The 19,708-nt window shown below is 34.5% G+C and overlaps 1 long non-coding RNA gene across 2 annotated transcripts; it reads right to left on the reverse strand.

Annotated features, from left to right (window-relative positions):
* Window positions 1-8,719: 8,719 nt before the first annotated feature.
* Window positions 8,720-11,149, reverse strand: LOC145008290 (uncharacterized). Of its 2 annotated transcripts, none has more exons than XR_013663345.1 (2): window positions 10,282-11,149; window positions 8,720-8,999 (listed from the first exon to the last, which is right to left on the reverse strand). It is a non-coding gene; the product is annotated as an uncharacterized LOC145008290 (long non-coding RNA). The 2 variants fall into 2 exon arrangements; XR_013663344.1 differs by having other exon boundaries at window positions 10,278-11,149.
* Between the last annotated feature and the right edge of the window lie 8,559 nt (window positions 11,150-19,708).

Here is a 19,708-nt window from a genome sequence, read left to right on the forward strand (position 1 = left end):
GATGATATGGAAAGGGATATTCCACTAAAATGCTCGGCGGAAGCATCTCATAGGTACATCAATAATTGGAACAAAGAGTTTAATATATATCTTTGTTCTAAGTAAAAATCATGATTCATTGATTTGACACATATCATATAAAAAATGTTAGGTTTTGAAATATTATATGTTTTAAGTTTAAAAGTATTATTAATTTTTAAAATTAATGTGTTGTTGGTGATTTTGTATCACTAATATTATTTAATTGTAATGAAATTAATTTGTTAATCGATATTACTTTGATAATTATTCAACAAGTTAGGGTGATACGGAATGTACATTTTGTTTAAGTTTGTCTTAGTTGAAAGTATATTGATATTTATGAACGAAACCTCTAAACTGATGGAGGTCCGAGAGCAGCGCACCTAGAAGCAGGGTCTAAGGGTGGCAGCCCCTGACAGGGTCCAATGGGCAGAACCCCTGGCTAGGTCGAATTTTAGAAAATAAACTTGATTTTGTGATCTAAGTTTTAGACTCAATTTTAAGTTAGTTTATGACTATTTATGAAAGTGTATGTGACAAGCTTTGGATAGGATGTTACATTCCTATAACTGTCATATGAAAGTTTTAAGACACGAAGTTAGTTTCCTCTTATATGATCATTTCAAATTTAGTTTGGTACATACATGATCATATCATCTCCTGCATTCTCTTTTCTATGAACAATGAGTTTTATCTAATTAAAGATTTTCGAATATACCCTCGAAATGATTTAATCTGAAAGTGTTTCACATTTCTTATTGATCCAAACATTCTGTTATCCCATTTTTCTAACACGTGTTGCTAAAATTTATATCTTTTAATGGTGTTAAAACCATTTTTTTTCTCCGTTCAAAAAAATGTGAATACATAGGTTAGTCATGTAAAATATATCTATAATACAATATAAAAAAATATAGTTATGTCATTTGAAACCCTCAACCTCTTTATCTTTCATTCTAATATATCTATTTTATTAAATTAAATATTTTATTAAATATGAAATATTATCATATTAATAGTATATTTTTTGAATAATTAACATTATATATTTAAAATAATAATTTAAATATCATGTTAAGTCCAAAATATAAAGCAAAATATTAAAAAAAAAAAAAAAAAAAAAAAAAAAAAAAAAACCTTTAAAATATTCAAAGACTATTTTTTTAAAAATTATGATTTTTAAGGGTTTAAATGTTGTAAATGTAAAATTAGATCAACGTGTCAACTTAACAAAAAATATCCAAAAATAATTTTTTATAATGATTGAAATTCTTTGAAATAAATGATTTTTAAGTTAATTATTGTATAAATTAAATCATGTTACCTTACAAATAGGATGAAATGAGTACTTTCTAAATTAAATTTTCTAAATTAATTAATCAATGTTAAAAGTAACATTAAAGCGAAATGTATATTTAGTTTTATTAAACTCATAACACTAAATAATATGATTTTATTAGATGTTTAATATGGTTCCATAGGGATGAGCATTTGAATCGGGGAACCGATACCGGATAGAACCGATCGGGCCGGGATTGAAACGTTATTTTTATGGATTTTTAGAACCGGAAACTGGTAGGTACCATAACCATATGTTGATATTTCTCGAGGACCGGTTCCAACATTGAAAACACAACAAGAACCGGTATGAACCGAAACCAATAGAACCGACGGTCTGGTTCGGTTCCTATTTTCCACCAAGTTCGGTTCCCAGGCCGGTTCCGATTCCATATGGTTCTAAATCATTACAATTTTATATAACAAATTAGTCTAAAAAATAATTATGTATAGTTAATATAAAGAACACAATTATTTTTAAACAACTTAGGTTGTGGTGATTTAATAAGATATGTGAAAGATATGGTGGATAACCTATTGACTCGTGTTTAAATTCTGGAACTACTTAACCCCTGTGGTAATAGAGGTTCGTCTGCAGCGACTCAAAGTCATCAGGTATAACCTCATGTTCGTAGTAGAAGATTAATCGTTGCGTGAAAGTTGGCTCGGATACTCTCATTATGGAAGTTCCCTTTCCAAAAAGAAAAAGGATAATTATTTTTAAAATGTATTTTTCAAATTTGAATTATATATGTTTATTATGTGCAGATCAAATAACAAGAAAATTATGATACTCCCTGAAAGGGATATTCCCTTCTTGTTCTTTTGGATGTGGACACGTGTTTGGTCTTTTAAGTTTGGACTTTGGAGTGGTGGATTTTCGATTGGCAACTCTCATTTTAGAAGTCTATGTTCACACAAAACTTCAGTTCATACGTATTTCCTTCCTACAAAAATGATATTTTTAATTCCAATTTTTTTTAAATGTTTTTTAAGTGAAACTGATATTTTAGTAGATTTGCAACTTCAGTAATTATTGACATTTTAGTTTTAATACTAAAATCCATATGCAATAATAGAACATAAAAATCAAATACCACGCCTAGAAGACAAGTGTAGCATCTTAATTTTGTAGACCTTAATATTATATATTTATAAAACATGAAGTCTAAGCAAGAGTAAAAGGAGTAAAGACTAGTACTTTTTGCAACTAGAAATCTAGAATGATATAACCTTGAAAATTAATATATGCTTGAAATAAATACACTATGTTATATAAATTCACATGTGTTTTGTAAATTCATATGGGTTAAACTTATGTCGATGATGTAACAAAATGTGAAGAAATGATTGGAAACTTTTAAAGACACTTCAAGATGTGTAAAATTGTATTAAAATGTGCATTTTTGGTATGGATGAACCACAAAATAGATAGCTATTATATAAAAATCCATTATTTTCAAGTCAACATGTTAAGCTACTTCGCCTAAGGTTCATGAACTCACACAAACTCACATCAGTCATGTGAGATTAAAAACATGCTACATATTACATAATCTTGTTAAAATTATGATCGTGATCTTAAGATCGTACTATTTAATCATAGATGTAAATAACGTATGGTGTGACTTAGCGACATAATCAAACCTCAAGTTTTGTAAGACATACTAGACATTGGTATTTTTTAAGGCGTTACAAGACAACAAATTTTAATTTATTTTATAATTTTTATATGTTTATATATTTTTACTGTCATCCAATTATATAAATTATATACAACTCATATATTAACAAAAACCTAATATTTTCACATCCTAATTCTAATAAATAAGTAGAACTCGGCCACGTGGCATTCTCCCAGCCCCCCAAAATAGAGTTTTCCCGCTCATTTTTTCTTTTATATTTACGTAAATGCCATTGAATCCGAAAATTGAATAAAAGTTCAAACTGATGCAATATATCAGGAAATTTTAGCTGTCAACTGCATTCAAAATATTCATGCATTAATTTTAAATGAATAAAGATTATGGAAATAATTTGAAAAAATATGTTAATGAATAATCAGATTCGAAAATCACGATTAAATTTGAAAGTTTGTTTATTTTGATTGCAAATTCAATATATTGCAATCATTAAATCCCTAAAAATCTGCAGTATTTTTCAGCAAACATAAATATCATTTATACGGTTATGTAACATCCCGAAATATCAAGAGTAGAATTAAAGGGCTAAAAGAGTAATTTGGGAAAGAGCGACTCGGCGAGTAGAGTCGCGACTTGGTCGCGTGTTGAGTGGCCGACTCGGCGAGTCAGTGTATTGGACTCGGCGAGTAGGTGCTGAGTGGAGAAAACCCTAATTCTCGGGGTTGAGCCTTATATAATGATCATTATGTCTTCCTCCCAGCCTCTTTATCACCCCTTGAGCCCCAGAAAACCCTAAATCGCGGAGAAGCACCACTGTTGAGTGGATTGGAGCTTGGAGAAGTAATGGTTGAAGGAATTTTGGGAAGATTGAAGGCTTGGAGCTAGGGGCTTTGCTTGGATTCGAATTGCATTGCAGTTGGGGCATCACTTAGAGGTAATATCTCGTTTTTGACCTGTTGTTATGTTGTTTCTTCATTTTGGGGTTTGTGAGAAATTGTCTATGGATGAAATGGGAAGTCTAGAGGTTAGATCTGAGGTTGCTACCTCAGATCTGGAAGGGAGAAGGTCTAGAGTGCATGAAAGTCCCTGTGTTGTGAGTGGTTGATGGAGCCATCTTGTCCCAAATCCGAGCCCAATGTGCTAACGGCTTAGATCTCTTTGGATTCACGTAAAGTTTGCCACTTTACGTGATGGATGGGTTGTAGGAGGCTAGATCTATGTTTTGGATCAATTGCATGGCCTGGAGTGCTTCTAAATGGATTCAGAACGGTGGTACTCGGCGAGTCACATGGGTCGACTCGACGAGTTGCTTGAAGAGGGCCTGGAACTCGACGAGTTGGAAGAACAACTCGGCGAGTAGGTTGAAGATAGCCTTGGACTCGACGAGTCCATTTGGACTCGGCGAGTCTTGTCGAAGAGTCCCGAATATTCTCTGGTTGGGTCGAGAATCGGTGAGTCGAGGGATGACTCGGTGAGTCGTGTACGAGTGGACTCAGAGTTGTTGGAATCGGCGAGTCTCGGGGTGACTCGGCGAGTTAGGTCGCAGATTGAGTAAAGTTTTGAGTATGGGAACTCGACGAGTCACAGGGTTGACTCGGCGAGTAGGGTCAGTCAGGGGTTGACTTAGACTGAGGACTTTGATTTCGACCAAGGTTGGCCGTTGACTTTTAGGGTTTGGTCAGCGATGTGGCCTTTGGGCCAAGAGAAAGGTAAAATAGTATTTTACCCATAAGAGGGTGTTATGAGAGGATTTATTCTAGTCTCGAGAGTTATATTCATGAGAGTATTTGCCTTACGTGTTAGGCGGTGGCGAGTTCGAGATTCAAGTGTGGGGATATCTGCTTTCTGCTTGCCAGGTGAGTCTTCTCACTATACTTTACCTTGAGTAGGTAACCAGAGTTATGTGATCAGAGTATTTGTATGCTATTTGTATGTGATGTGTTGTACTGCATTATTTCTATGTGATTTATGTTGTGCATGTTTATAGAGTTGGAACCGGAAGGTTCCCAGAGTTAGAACCTGAGGGTTCACGGAGTTTGGGTGCACGGACCCATAGAGTTATAGCCTCGAGTGGCTAATATGTGTTATGTGTGGTATTTTGGAGAACTCACTAAGTTTCGTGCTTACAGTGTTTTGTGTGATGTTTTTCAGGTTTCTTTCAGTATCACGGGACGGTACCAGCTTGATTGTACACACCAGAGAAAGAGTCATATTTTGGAGGATCCTGGTTTTCTATGCAAGTGAAAATGGAGTCATGTTTTGTAAATCGACTATAAATGAGATTTTAAATAAGTGTTTCTAAGAATAAAATGATTATTTTAAATGAAAAATTTGTCTTGAAATTTACGGTGTTACAGGTTATTTTGTTTTTACCATTCTGCTCCATAACAATTCTGCTCCATAGAAACCACAGCAAACGTATTCTTCTTCATTCTTTGTTATTCTGCAACGCTTCAAGAATTAAATATCAGGTTAGTGTATTCAAAAATCAGAATTACCAATATTTCTATTTCCTCCATGTTCTTATTTATCTGTATCTATCACATTCTCATTGTATGATTTCTATTCTTCTTCTTTTTTGTAATTCTTCTTAATCGTCTACTTCTTCTACCTTTTCAGTTTAAAAGACGAAAAACTAATGAACATTACAAGTTCATTTTCTTTAAAAAAAATTAAAAATAGTCTTTTTCAGATGTGCACAGTAACTTTTTTTTATGGTATGAAATTTTAAAATTTGTTTGTTTTTATCTAAATACAATCTCAAAAAAATTTAGAATTTTAAAATTTATGAGTACATTAAGTCAGTTGTTATTGTCATGTGTTGATTTTTAATTTTTCTGTTTTACTCATTGTTATGTTATCTGTTAGTGTTAGTATGTTGCGCTTCAAATCACCTGATATTTTGCAAGGACTTGTTTCGGTTGACTTATCAACTGTTGAGGGTGTAAAACTTTCGTCTGTTTGTGAGATCACATCCTAATTTTAAAAAAAAAATGTTTGATTCCTAAAAAAAATAACTAATATAATTAAAAGTTTATAAAATAAAATGAAAAACCTTTTGAACAGATTCGTGAAGAAAAATGCGAAGTCAAGAAGGACTGTGAAATGTGATTTGTTCAATATTGAAGTCAAATGCAGTTCACGTGTAAAAGCAAAAATGTTCGCATTTGGTAATACAAATCAAAATTGGGTTTCGCATATGAGGTTGTATGGATTGGGGTTAAAGATGTGAAGGTGATTATGGTTAATATTCATTTCGCATTTGGTGAGACAAACAACTCAAATGCGAATGAACTAAAAAAAAATGACTGGAACATGCGAAGAAAGAGGGTGAATGAAGAATACGAATTTTACAGTAGAATGCGAATTGGGGAAGAAAGCTAAGAATTTCGCATTTTTATTATACAAATTGATTGATTGATTGATTTGTCTTAATTGTTAATTGCGATATATGAAATACTTATCAAGTTAGGGGTAGAGAGGGATTAAAATTATTAATTTTAGATAAAGATGGCAAACTCACAAATAAAACTTCCAATGTTGTTTATAAGGAAGTTTTTCGAAATTTGTAGCCAACTTTTTTGTAACGTCGTTTTATTCAATTTTAGGAAATCACACTTAATCCATCATATTACTGTATTTTTTTATAATTACGTATTGTTGTATTTTATGTTAATTTTATTACACACATTGGTATTGTATCATCTGCATATGTCCAATTAGAATGATGAATAAAAAAAATAGTTTTCAAAAATCTTTATTCATAATTAAATACTTCCCATTTAGTTAGTAATTAAATAATTACCAATAAAAAAAATTATTTAAATATTCAATATTACAATTTATAAGTTATCAGAATTATTGATATAATATTTTATTAAATAATTAATTTTTAAATTCAATTCAAAAGCAGCACCCGTGGGTTCCACGGGTTTTAACCTAGTGTCAATATACATTTAATCCAACATATAATCATTGATTTAAAAACATACTAAAACTAAACAAAAATATCATATTTCAAAAGGTTGATGAAGATTACAAAAACATGTTATATCTTTAGATCAAATCAAAGGAAGAACAAAAACTCCTTTGTAGGCCATGAAAGTTCACACGCGATGACTCCGGGTTACTCGCAAAACATGTCGAAATCTTAACTCCATAGGAGGACACAAAAAACATATTGTACAAAAAAGTGCATCTTGCCACGTTATAAGGGCGTCAAGCTTTAAACAACCGCCTAGATCCTTTTTGGAACGTCTACACAACGTATCGATGTCTTAGCGTTTCCATGGCGCGTTATTTAGAACTCTTTCTAAAATTAATTTTGATTTTGATTTTAACAAGATTGACTTACGGTAACATCTTTAATAAAATCATAAGATCGCGTCTAAATATAATGTATTTGTATACATGTATAAATATTTAATTGTAAAAAGAAAATCAAATATCCTTCCACTTTTTATTCTTACAAATCATCATACCCAATTAAATAACGACATATGTAACATTTAATGTTTATTTAATAAAATTTAATGATATTTTAGTATACTAATATGACACATATAAGAGGATTTTTAGGAATAAAAAGAGAAGGATATTTAATTTCTTTTGTAAAAATATGCATCATATCTAAATTGTTAGTTTTATTTGTACATACAATGTTTAAGAAAATAAAATTCGAAAATCTAATATTTTGTTACTTTTCTATTTGCATACCAAATGGATTTTATCCTAACGGTATGAAATATTGGTGGAAATATGTCTCTTAGCCAAATATTGAAGGTTCAAATCTCATTAGAGAGTAATATAAGGAATGTATGTTAACTGTTCTAAAAAAATCTAAAGTCTTTTTAATAAATTTAAAAATTGATTTTTTTCTAAAAAAATATCTAATGTCTTTTCAATAAATTTTAAAATTGATTTTTTAAATTGGAAATTTTATGCTTTTTTTTTTAATTCCAAAAATTTGATGTTTTTTTAAATCAAGAGTATAATTTTTTTTTGGAGTCAAAATTTTTTAATTCCTTAAACTTACTTTTTAGGAGATGTTATTATTGTTTTCAAAAATATAAATTACAATTATGTAACATCTTGTTTCGAAAAAGTTTCTTATTTTAATATTGTGAAAGATAAATGGATCAAGTAAGGTCATTGGCTTGAAGGGAATAGGGTTTAGACCCTGTCGAATGTTGATATCATTAGTTATATGATCTAAGCCATTGGTTTGTGTTTTGGAGTCAAAGGGTACATTGCAAGGAAAAAGAGAATCCGAGACTCACATAATCAGTCTCTACAGGTCAATAATCAGTCTTTGATGAGAATTCGGGACTGGTTTAGCTAGTCACTGATTAGTGCCTGAAACCTAGTCCTAGATAGTCGAATATTTATCTATCTAAGACTGAAAATTAGTCTATAATCCATTTAAGTATCAAAGACAAAAAATCAGTCTTCGATAATATATCATCCAGTCTCTAATTTGTTTTCTTCAAATCATCAATTTAATGTCATATCAGTCCCCAATACTATCTTTTAGGGACTAAATAGTAATCCTTTTTTTAATATATAATTCAATCTCTAATATATTTCATTGAAATCTCCATTTTATATCATATAGTCCTTAATATTATATTTAAAGGACTAAATATTAATCTTTGATACTATCATGTCCAATCTCTAATATCTTTACATCAAGCCCCAACAAATTTTACTCTACAAAATTACCATAAACTATATAATATTAAATTAATTCTTTCTTAATAACAACATTACATCGTCCAATGAGAGTAATTTCCTCAAAAACTCATAAAATATGCTAGAATCTAGAAAAAAAAAATCTATAATACAATAGATTTTCATTTTATACAATAAATTCCAAGTTATTTATCACTATAAGTCTATAAGATCCATGGAAGTTTGATCCAACAAAATGCTCTACACGAACCGACCTTTCGAGTGACTTCCCATTTTTACCACTTGAAACCAATCATGGGGAGTTAACTGTAAAGACAATACAAAGATTAAAAGCGACATGTAAGAACAAAAAGAGCAATCGAGTAACATAATTCATAAGCTAACACATTGAAGATGAAAAATATTTAGATAAATAATTCAAGGGCTAAATGCAAAAAATAGCATCACCAATTGCTCTTTGATTTATGCTTCACATTTCTCATTCACCTTGTCATGGAGTAGCTTTGTTATATAATTACTAGCACCATTTGCACACTAAAGCAATTAAATGAATGTACACGTGTTTGTGCAGTGAAAGATTTGGAATATATAGATTCATTTGTTCCTACTCTAGATTTAGTCGGTGACATGAAAAAGCACCACATCAAAGTGATCCCATAATATATGTTGTCCTATCAAATGATGAACTTGTAAATGAATACATATAAGATAAATATAATATGTAAAATTCCAACTTTGCTTCACTGTACAATGGGACCCTTCACATGAAAAAAATGTAAAAAAGGAGAAGTTCAAAAGTTTATTAAGTTTATGTTCATGTGCTTGAAACAATTATTAACATTTTATCAACACCATAACAAATTAGAAACTACATGATAAGGGTAAAATGTACGAATTATCTTTGTTACATATTTATATACTTCAGAAAAAACTAAAACAATTTTTAGTTTTGTTATAAGTGTAATACTTACAAGTTAGAATTTAGACTTCCACTTACTTAAAATTTCTCTCAAACTTACAACGAAATTCCTTTACTTAATGTTAAACAAAATAAAATGTGCTCTCAAAATAGTTTAGATTTTGAGTTAAATTACTGCATATACAAATGACCGGTTAAGTTTGGCATGGTTACTTGGTTTACCAAATAATTTTACTGATGAAAACATGTCCATATTTCAATTACACATAATAAATGACAAAAAGAAAACAATTGGTATAGTTTAACCCATTTTAATTAAAAATATTAACTATAATTCATTACATATTTTCTTATTAACTCATTTTTTTTCAAATGACAATTATTATATATCAAACATTTGAAATATTTTTTTAATGGAGTGGCAACGGGTACCCACGTATTAAGTTCCGATCTTAATTTTTTCATATACTTTGACTATTTAATTACGAAATCATTAAATTGCAACATAAGCTTAATTCATCATGTACACACAACCATAGAAAAGGCATCACAAACTTGATCCCTAAGCGACACATGCATTATCAAATAGAAAAAGAAACTTATAGGAATTATAAGACGTGTAACCCACATAACAATATAGTAAAATGATAAAGGATTGTTCTTACCTGCCTTTTAAAATAGCAGCAACTGCAACGATACAGTAGCATCAGAGTTAACTTTGTGCAAACAATATGAGACATTTCATCGAACATGTTGTGGGCATCATTGAAGACAAACTTAGAACCCGTAGAGAGATTGGTTCTTAGGTTGTTAATTATGGTTCTCAATGAACCAAACATGTACACATACACACATATAGAGAGAAAAATATAAGGAGATGGAGTAATAGGGGTGTTTTACCACTTTTGAGAGAGAGAGAGAGAGAGAGAGAGAGAGAGAGAGAGAGAGAGAGAGAGAGAGAGAGAGAGAGAGAGAGCAGTAGCGGTGTCTAAATTCCATTTTCAATATTCCGAGATATAACATGGAAAATTTTATGATATCATATAAGAATATTTTAACTATTTTTTTGTTCTGTTTCAACAACAAGTTATTCATGGGTTGTTATCTTAATTAAATTGAAAGTTATCATACATTCAAACACAAAATAAGAGAAAAAATTAACCACGATAGGTGACTATCTTAGCATCATTCTTTGGAAATACGAAAGTTAGGGATTACATTCAGGTTTAACATGAAGATCAATGTTTAAAATATTGGCAACAAAAGGGAAAGTGAAAAAGCGGAGTGCCTCAGATCTAGAAAATGGAAGAACCTGAATCGACCAACCAGATAAGTAGTAGTGCATGGTTGCCGAAGATATGGTGGGGTTATTTCAGCGATAAAGAAGTAACGTACAGGGGTGAATGTTGTTCTAGACCATGAGGGCATCATAAGAGGGAGAAATGAGACATGGGTGGAATGCGATGAATTAGAGGTATTCGAAGCAGATAAGACTTAAGAGTAGGTCTGTAAAACTTTGATAATGGAGATCATTAAAAATTGGGGGATACGGGGAATAAGATTCGGAGAAGGGGAACCTATTTAAAAAAAATTGAATTTTTTTTAAATTGGAGAGAAGAGGAAATCCTATTTTTTTTAGAATAAATAAAATAAATTCAAATTTTGTAATTTATAAATGCTATTGTTAATTTTTTTTTTAATTTTGTTTTATTATTATTTTGAAAATTAATGTTATTTATTAACTTTATAATTTAATTAACTTTATAATATTGTATTTTGTTACAAAAATTAATCCATAACCAATTCTATGGTTGAATAACGATGAAATTTGAATTTTTCGTTAGTTCCATAACAACATAGCTATGATATTTGATTTTATAGCCAATTTGGAAGTTAGATAGCTACATATTTTAATTGTGTAGCCAATTCTGGATAACTATGAAATTTAACTTTGTAGCTCAGTCCGTAGCTGGATAGCTACAAAATTTAATTTTGTAGTTATTTTCGTATTTATTCTGAATTTCATTTTGTAGCAAATTTCATAGTAAATTAGCTACGAAATTTAATTTTGTACCACCCACCCTACCTTACCATATCCCAAATTCCAGTATCCATGCACTTTTATGCACACCCACACTACCTACGCATACATCCACCCTTACATTAGGTTAGTTAAAAGTGTTCATTAAAATATAAAATAGTGAATATCTATCATGGACTGAAATTCAGTCTTAGGAAAGCTTCCCATCTAGAGGACAAGTTGGTGCAGTAGTATCAATGACTGAAACTCAGTCCCTAATAAATTCTATACATAATCAAAACCGGCACAAGTCTATCAAGGACTGAAATTCACTCACATATACCTTGCTTTCCAAAATCGAAGTTGGCATTAGAGTATTCGAGACTCAAATTCAGTCCCCAGTGTGTTTCGAACCAAACCTAAATCAAGGAAAACGAATTAGGGACTGGATTTTAGTCTCGAATAAGTTTTGTCAGTCTCTAATGATTCACATAATAAATAAGTCCTAGATAGTATTTGAGACTAATTCATCAATCATTGATACATGGTATCCAAGACTGGTTAATCGGTCTCTGACATTTTAGTCACAGAAGCCTCTTTTTCTTGTAGTGGTAAAATGGAAAAAGTGATGTTTCAGACTTCCTTCATGGATTATGGTTTTTATTTCGACATATGTTAAGAAAAAATTAACTAGATAGAAGCATGGGGCTCAACATTACCTTTCCATGGATATAAAGATTGTCGAAAACGAAGTTAAAACGAAGAAGTTATGGTTGTTTGAAGTTGAGATGAATTTGGGTGAAAACCATCGTCACGGAGTGGAGATCATAGCCCATGGCGTGGCAGTCTGTTAGGCTCAAGCCCATGATTTTAGGGTTTTTAACGTATTTAAGCATAAGGTTCCACATTTTTGGGCATTTTAGCAGCCTCCAACGCCTTTACAACCCCTTGGGAGAAACCCTAGCCTCCGCCTTCAATATTTGAGCTTTTTCCCTCTCCTCTCTCCTTTTTTGGATGTTTTTTTATGATATTTTTATGAGGTTTGAAGATCAATAAGGTTCTTTTGGTTTCAAGGAAAGTTGTTTCAATTTTGGATCCATCAAAGGCACTACATTTCTAGACTATTGTAAGTATAGAGTTCCAATCTTACTATCTAGTCCTTTAGATATTGTCATTTTGAGTTTTTGACACTTTTGGTCCATTTTTTTGGTGATCTTGGAGTTTAGTGGACTCCAACATCTTTTGATAAGTTTAGAATGCTTCTTGGACCGTATGGACTAGGAAAGTTATGATCTTTTGGCTTCCCTTTTAGTCATACAAGTTCGATTGGTCCTTTAGGTCATTTTGGTGCATTAAAGTTTAGATCTTGAAAGCTTGAGACATTATTATGGATAAAGTTTGAAACTTTATCCATCCAAACATTTTGTTGATCCAGATCTGAAGGTTGGAGACTTGGACTTAATGGATTAAGTTAAGAAAGATGCATTTTTGGTCCCTTTTGAGACTTAAGGACTAGACCTTGTTTGTTTGGACCATCCAAATGGATAAAGTTGGAAACTTTATCCATTATGAAGCTATTACGAATCAGATTTGATGTTATGAGTTTTGATCTTTATGGTTTAAGCTTATTTAGAAGAAAAAATTTCCAGACTAAAGACCACGGCGTGGCCTTAGGTTCCCACGACACGGAAAACTGAGGATTTATCATCTGTTTTGTCGTTTGTGGGCCATGATGTGATCATGGATTGTGCCATCCCAAAATTTAGGTCCAAATCTGTAAATAGTCAGTTTACCGCGAACCTTAACTTTTTTGTAACATGACCTATTGAGTTTTAATGCATGTTTTAACAAATATACAGTATCATTATAATTACAAAAAAAAAATGAAATGGTATCTCACTTCCTGTTGTGAGAAATTTCAAACAAATTACAAACACAAAGTGTAACCCTAGTTAATACGTCTAAAATTTTGTATTAATCGTTCGTGAGCAAAGCAGACACTCTAGTCTCATAATTCATATTCACCTGAATCCGAAAAAATCAAAAACATCTAGAACATAGTTTGTATGCAAAAGATCTAACTGTTATAAGAAACCAAATCGGTATAACACTGATTTTACATGTAGTGCATAAACCATTTTAATCCCTTGAGGCACTTTCACACCTCAGATGGAAATTCTGAGAGCATTTTTGGACTCAGACTATGGTCTAATATTTGATTTCATACTCAAAGTATTTGCAATAAAAATGTTTGTAAAAGTCAAAAAATCGGATGTTTTAGACCAATTAAACGCAAATGTTTAAACGCGATTTCCCAGTGTTCTACAACTCAAAAAATTAATCCGTTCGGATTTTGGAATCCTTGAACTTAAATCTATCATTTGATGCCTTCAGAAAAATTACTAGATGTCAGGAATTGACACGTGGATCGAGAAAGCCTTTTTATGACATTTTTAATGTCACAAAAATAACCCCATATTTTAATACCTTATATTAGTGATGTGGGACTTTAGATTGCCACCCAAGCACATTTTCCTCTATATCCCATATAATTCCTATCTCTCTCTTTCTCTTTTGAATTTTATCAAGTAACCTCCTATATTTATTAGTTAGTTAAGGAAAAAGGAATACATGCAGATTATTGCCTTGACCCACTTCATGCATGATGGGTGAAAGAAAGAAGGCAGCCAATCCTCATCCTTTATTCCAAATTCACGTGAACCTCCTCACTCTTCTTCCCTTACCCTATTCTTTAGTGTATGTGACTATCAAGGCTATAATGTTTGCTTTCTAACACCATAAATAGAGAAAAATACTCGGCTTTAAGATAATAATATACACTTTTATGAATATATCGAACATACTCGGATTTTATAGAAAAAACTATACCGTTTAACTTAGTTAATGGCTTTTATAGTGAGACACAATTCATTAACTAACTATAACCATTTAGTATACCCACTCGTCTATAACCGTTAATCCTCAGAGCGAGATACGTATGTATAAATCTATACGGGTTGACACCCCCACCTGCGGTTGCTAGCTACAACCTCGACGGATCAATCGAAGAGGGTGATAATTATCTTCAGTCTTTATTCACAAAGTCTAATTAAGCATCGTAAGGGTTATATCTAGTCACATAACTCGATTATAGGAATCACTATAAGCATTAACTTAATTATTTATCTAGAAACCATGAATTCGGTTTCTCTTTTTATTAAACATTTTCAAACATGGTTTTTAGCTACAAAAGAAATAATTTTGAGATTCTTTTAAAGTATCATTACTACGGTTAGCAGAAAACCTGTAACTCTAACCAACCTTTGAGCTGACTCTCAAACTACATGTATTCTCAGAAGATCAATGAACCATGTAGCATCCTGTTTTTGATCATTTCTTAATTTGGAGTCATGGATTGGGTTTTTTTCATGTATTTTCAAGTTTTAGTTCAAGAGGCCTTTAGTCCAAGATAACTAGATAAAATTATGGGTCTCTTCAATACCGTTCTGTGTATCTAAAGAACGCCAAAATCAGAGTTGAGTTAAAGAAGTTGTAGTAATTTGAAAGTGTGTTGAAGTTGGGAAAGAGGGTGGTACGTTGGGCATACCAGCATGGTGAAGTCGCGCATTTAGAAGCGTACTATATAAGAACCCAAACCCTAATTTTTAGACCGTGAGCCCTATTTAAGCTCCTTAACTCACCCAAACCATTCCCCTTATTAGCCTCCATCTCTTCAACATCCTCCTTTGAAACCCTAACCCTAGTTTGAGCCTTGTGAGTTAAAAAAGGTGTTTTTGAGTGCCTTTGATGGAAGAAGAAAGCCGTAATTGTGCTTAGAAGCTTGAAGCAACTTTGGATTTGGAATTTCTCCTCCCTCATTAATCTCCACAAGGTATAAAGTTTTTACCTTTATGCCTTCATTGATAGATCTAAGTTAAAGGCCAAATTTATGTAATTTTTGTCACACAAATTGGTCCATTTGAGTGTGAGTTGTTCCAAAACTTATGACATGCATTTCCAGGTGTATTTGAGGGTGTTAAGTCATAAAAATGCATTTCCAGGTGTATTTGAGGGTGGTACGTTGGGCGTACCAGCATGGTGAAGTCGTGCATTTAGAAGCGTAAGCAATAAGAAACCAAACCCTAATTTCGGGATTATGAGCCCTATTTAAGCTCCTTAACTCCCCCAAACCCTTTCCATTCCCAGCCTCCATCTCTTCAATGTCCTACCTTTAAACTCTAACCATAGTTTGAGCCTTGTGAGCTAAAGAAGGTGTTTTTTGAGTGCCTTTAAAGGAAGAAGAAGGTGGTGATTGTGCTTAGAAGCATGAAGTAACTTTGGATCTATAAGTTCGCCTCACTCATTCATCTCCAAAATGTAAAAAGTTTTTTTTGCCTTTATGCCTCCATTGATAGATCTAAGTTAGAGGCCAAAGTTATGTCCTTTTTGTCCCACAAATTGGTTCATTTTGGTGTGAGTTTTTACAGAACTTATGAGATGCATTTCTAGGTGTATTTGAGGGTGTTAAGTCATAAAAATGCAATCTTGGTCTTGTTCTTCAATTCATGCATGAGTTATGAAGCTTAGAATCTTATGATAAGTTAGGATTTTGGATTTGGATCCTATCTAGCCATGCAACATCATAACGTTGGGATTTGGATCCTATCTACCATTCCATAATCAATCCGCTGAGGAATCCCAAGCTTACCATAGCTAGGGATCTAACCTGTTCATTCTAAAACTTATACGGCTTCGAACTAGCAAGACATACCGAGTCCTTCCAAGGCATGCTACAGTTATTGCACCCTAAGTAACCTTCTCCAAAAGATCTCATCCCTTAATCACTATCCAAATATCCAAGGTATACAGATGGCATATAATTTGATTACAATCAAACCGCTCAAAAATAAATATTCAAACCGATAATGATGCAGAACCATAACAATATAATATCATACACAAACAAAAGAACTGAAACGGAAATCGCATACCTGCAATGTCCGGCGCTGCTCGCATCTCCAAAGTAGCCATCTGAAAAGCCCTGCCTCATACCGCAGGCGCATCCGCACGGCCCTGACAGCCGTCAGTGATCCTCAAGGTTGCAGGGGTAGGTGCCATCACCTGTCCTGCTGAAAACAAACTGGGGCACTGGGCCTTCTTGTGGCCCTGCTGATTGCAGTGAAAACATATCAAGTCTGATCCCTGAGTGATGGTAATAGTACAATCCCTGCTAAAATGACCAGTCCGACCGCACCTGAAGCAGCCAGACTCACCACCACTACCACTCCTGCACGCGCCCCCGTGCGCCCTTCCACACTTTCCGCATCGACTGCGGTTCTGATAATCCCTTGATCTCGAATCCGATCCCTTGGGCCTTTTGCCCGAACTCGCGGCTACCTGAACCTCATCCGACTTCCTTTTCCGAATCTGCTCCAAATCAATTTCCCTCTCCCTGGCCCGAGAAATCATATCTTCCAGCATCTTACAACCGGACCTGCTCACGAACTCCCTGATGTCATCCCTCAGCATCTCATGATATCGGGCCTTCTTCATCTCCTCATCTGCGACATACTGCGGAACAAGAAGGGCCCTTTCCCTGAACTTGGCGGTGATCTCCGCCAAAGTCTCAGTGGTCTGCGTCAAATCCTGAAGCTCCCGAGGCAACTGCTGCACCTCAATAATTGGCAAGAACTCTGACCTGAACCTAGCTGAGAAATCGCTCCAAGTCATCGCGTCCAACGCGGCATCATCACCCAAAGCATGACCAATCTCTTCCCACCAATCCCTCGCTCTGGCCTTCAGAAGATAGGAAGCGAGTCTGACCTTGTCCTCCTCAGGACACCGGCTCGTACGGAACGCGTTGGCAACATCAGCCAACCATCTGCTGCTAGCGATGGGGTCCCTAGCCCCATGATAATCTGGTGCCCCGCAAGGCCTAAACTCTCGAAATGTCAAGGTACGCGCTCCCAACAAAGCCATCATCTCAGTACGGAAAGCTCCCAGCCTCTCATCCAAAATCTCCAATATACCCTCCTTGACCATGCCAAAGATCACAGGAGTCTGAGCTAGAATACTGCGCGTAACCTCGGCTGATATCAACTCTCTCATCCGCTCCTCGAGCTGCTCGTCCCTTGAACCCGAACCTGATCCCTCTCCGGTGCCTGATCCGCCCGCTGGTCTCTCTCGCAATGTCACCATACTAAAACATATAACATAACCATTATCAGAATACTCCTCACTGCTGCGAGACCAAACATACCCACTACCAGGTTCCCGGTCTTGTCTTGGCCTTTCCCGAATCGAGTACGGATCCTCTTCTTTCAGTAGTACGGGCCCATACTACCTTCCACATCTATCCGTACTTTCCTCAAGAACTGCTTTGACTCCACCAGGTCCCTTTTCTACTACTACTGCTCCTAGCACTTCCTCATTCTAGGCTTACCCTAGGGAAACCTCTGACTCAACTCAAACCAACCCTCAACTGCTAAAGGTCTCCTTGTGATGCCAATTAGCCATCACCTGGATACCATCACATGTGACGAGGCTCAGATAATCCTTCAAGTAGAGGACTCGTTCCTACAACGGTTGGACTCAAACAAGAGTTGCGCAATAGGACCAAATCCAACAGTCTGAGATTATTCAACCCTGATCACATGTGATGTACCATATCCATTTAGTGGCTAACTCCCATCACTCAGAATCCCACAATGCACAAAGCAAGCAGCATTCAGACAAAGGGAAAATCTAACCATAACATACTCAAGCAATCATATCCACATAGCAAGAATCTGAACTAGCATGCAACACAACTCATAAACTCAAGCATAACCTAAACAGGCTATCCTACTACTATCTATTCAGCACTATCATGCAGATCAAAAGCACATATAATAGGCACATAAGGCATCATCCCTAGATCCTCAGTCCTAATCTAGCATGTTGTTCTATTAACTGATAATCAAAACATAGACTTGTATGGGTATTTTGGGGGTACTTACTTGAGCTCGGTTGATTGCATGCACCACACCTCTTTTCTCTTTTCAAAGTTATTTTCTTTCTGAATTCTTCTTGCTTTTCTAAAACCGTTTTCTTTCTCAAAACTCTCTTTTTACAAAACTGTCTTTTCTTTTGAAAACTTCCATATCAATCCCTCAGTTTGAGTTCAGACACACTCGAGAGCACGTCCGAATCCCTCAAACCAAGGCTCTAATACCAACTTGTAACGACCCAAAATTTAAGACCAAAAATTTCTTTTAATAAAACATTACTTAAAGCAAGGTCATCATTCCAAGACATAATATAAGTATAAGTTTTCAAAACACATAATCATTATCAAAGTAAACATTCCCAGGTTGTCTAATTTATGGTGTGTGCCATGCGATCACCCCGAGCTCTTCCCTCCGCTACTGGAAGTACCTGAAACCAAAACTGAAAACCGTAAGCACGAAGCTTAGTGAGTTCCCCACCCTACCACATACCATGCATAACCACATACTGCACATACTGGGCCACGCCCGCTATTTTGGGCCTCGCCCCTACCTCGGGCCTCGCCCGCTACAACGGCCCCGCCTGGCTTCGAGCCCCGCTCGGATACATATCTGTTTTACTTAGGCCTCGCCTATCACAGGGCCTCGCCCGCCAACAAATAATAATACATAAACATATCACAACACATAACTAAACACATGCAACTAGTTCTGTCCTAAGGCCTCGCCTATCCTAGGCCTCGCCCATGTCCTGCTACTGATGAGATATGGAACCCCATCCACACTCTGCTATTGGTGAGATACGGGACCTCGCCCACACTCACCTCCCTACCAGGCACATACATGTATCACACAGACAACAAGTATAACCTATCATATAAACAAATCCTTGGGCACCCGCCCGCTATTACTGGACCTCGTCCTGAATATCATACTAGCATACTGTGCCTAGGGCTAACCCCCGGGTCTTCTACTCATAACTACATGGGCCGGCATTGTGGCCTTAGACCCATTTACATAAAGGGAAACTCACCTGCACTGGTTGAACTTGTTGATGATATCACTAGCTGCTGCCCAACAACTCACTGAA

Source organism: Lactuca saligna, chromosome 8, assembly GCF_052625555.1.
Source record: "Lactuca saligna cultivar CGN05327 chromosome 8, ASM5262555v1, whole genome shotgun sequence".
NCBI lineage: Eukaryota > Viridiplantae > Streptophyta > Magnoliopsida > Asterales > Asteraceae > Lactuca > Lactuca saligna.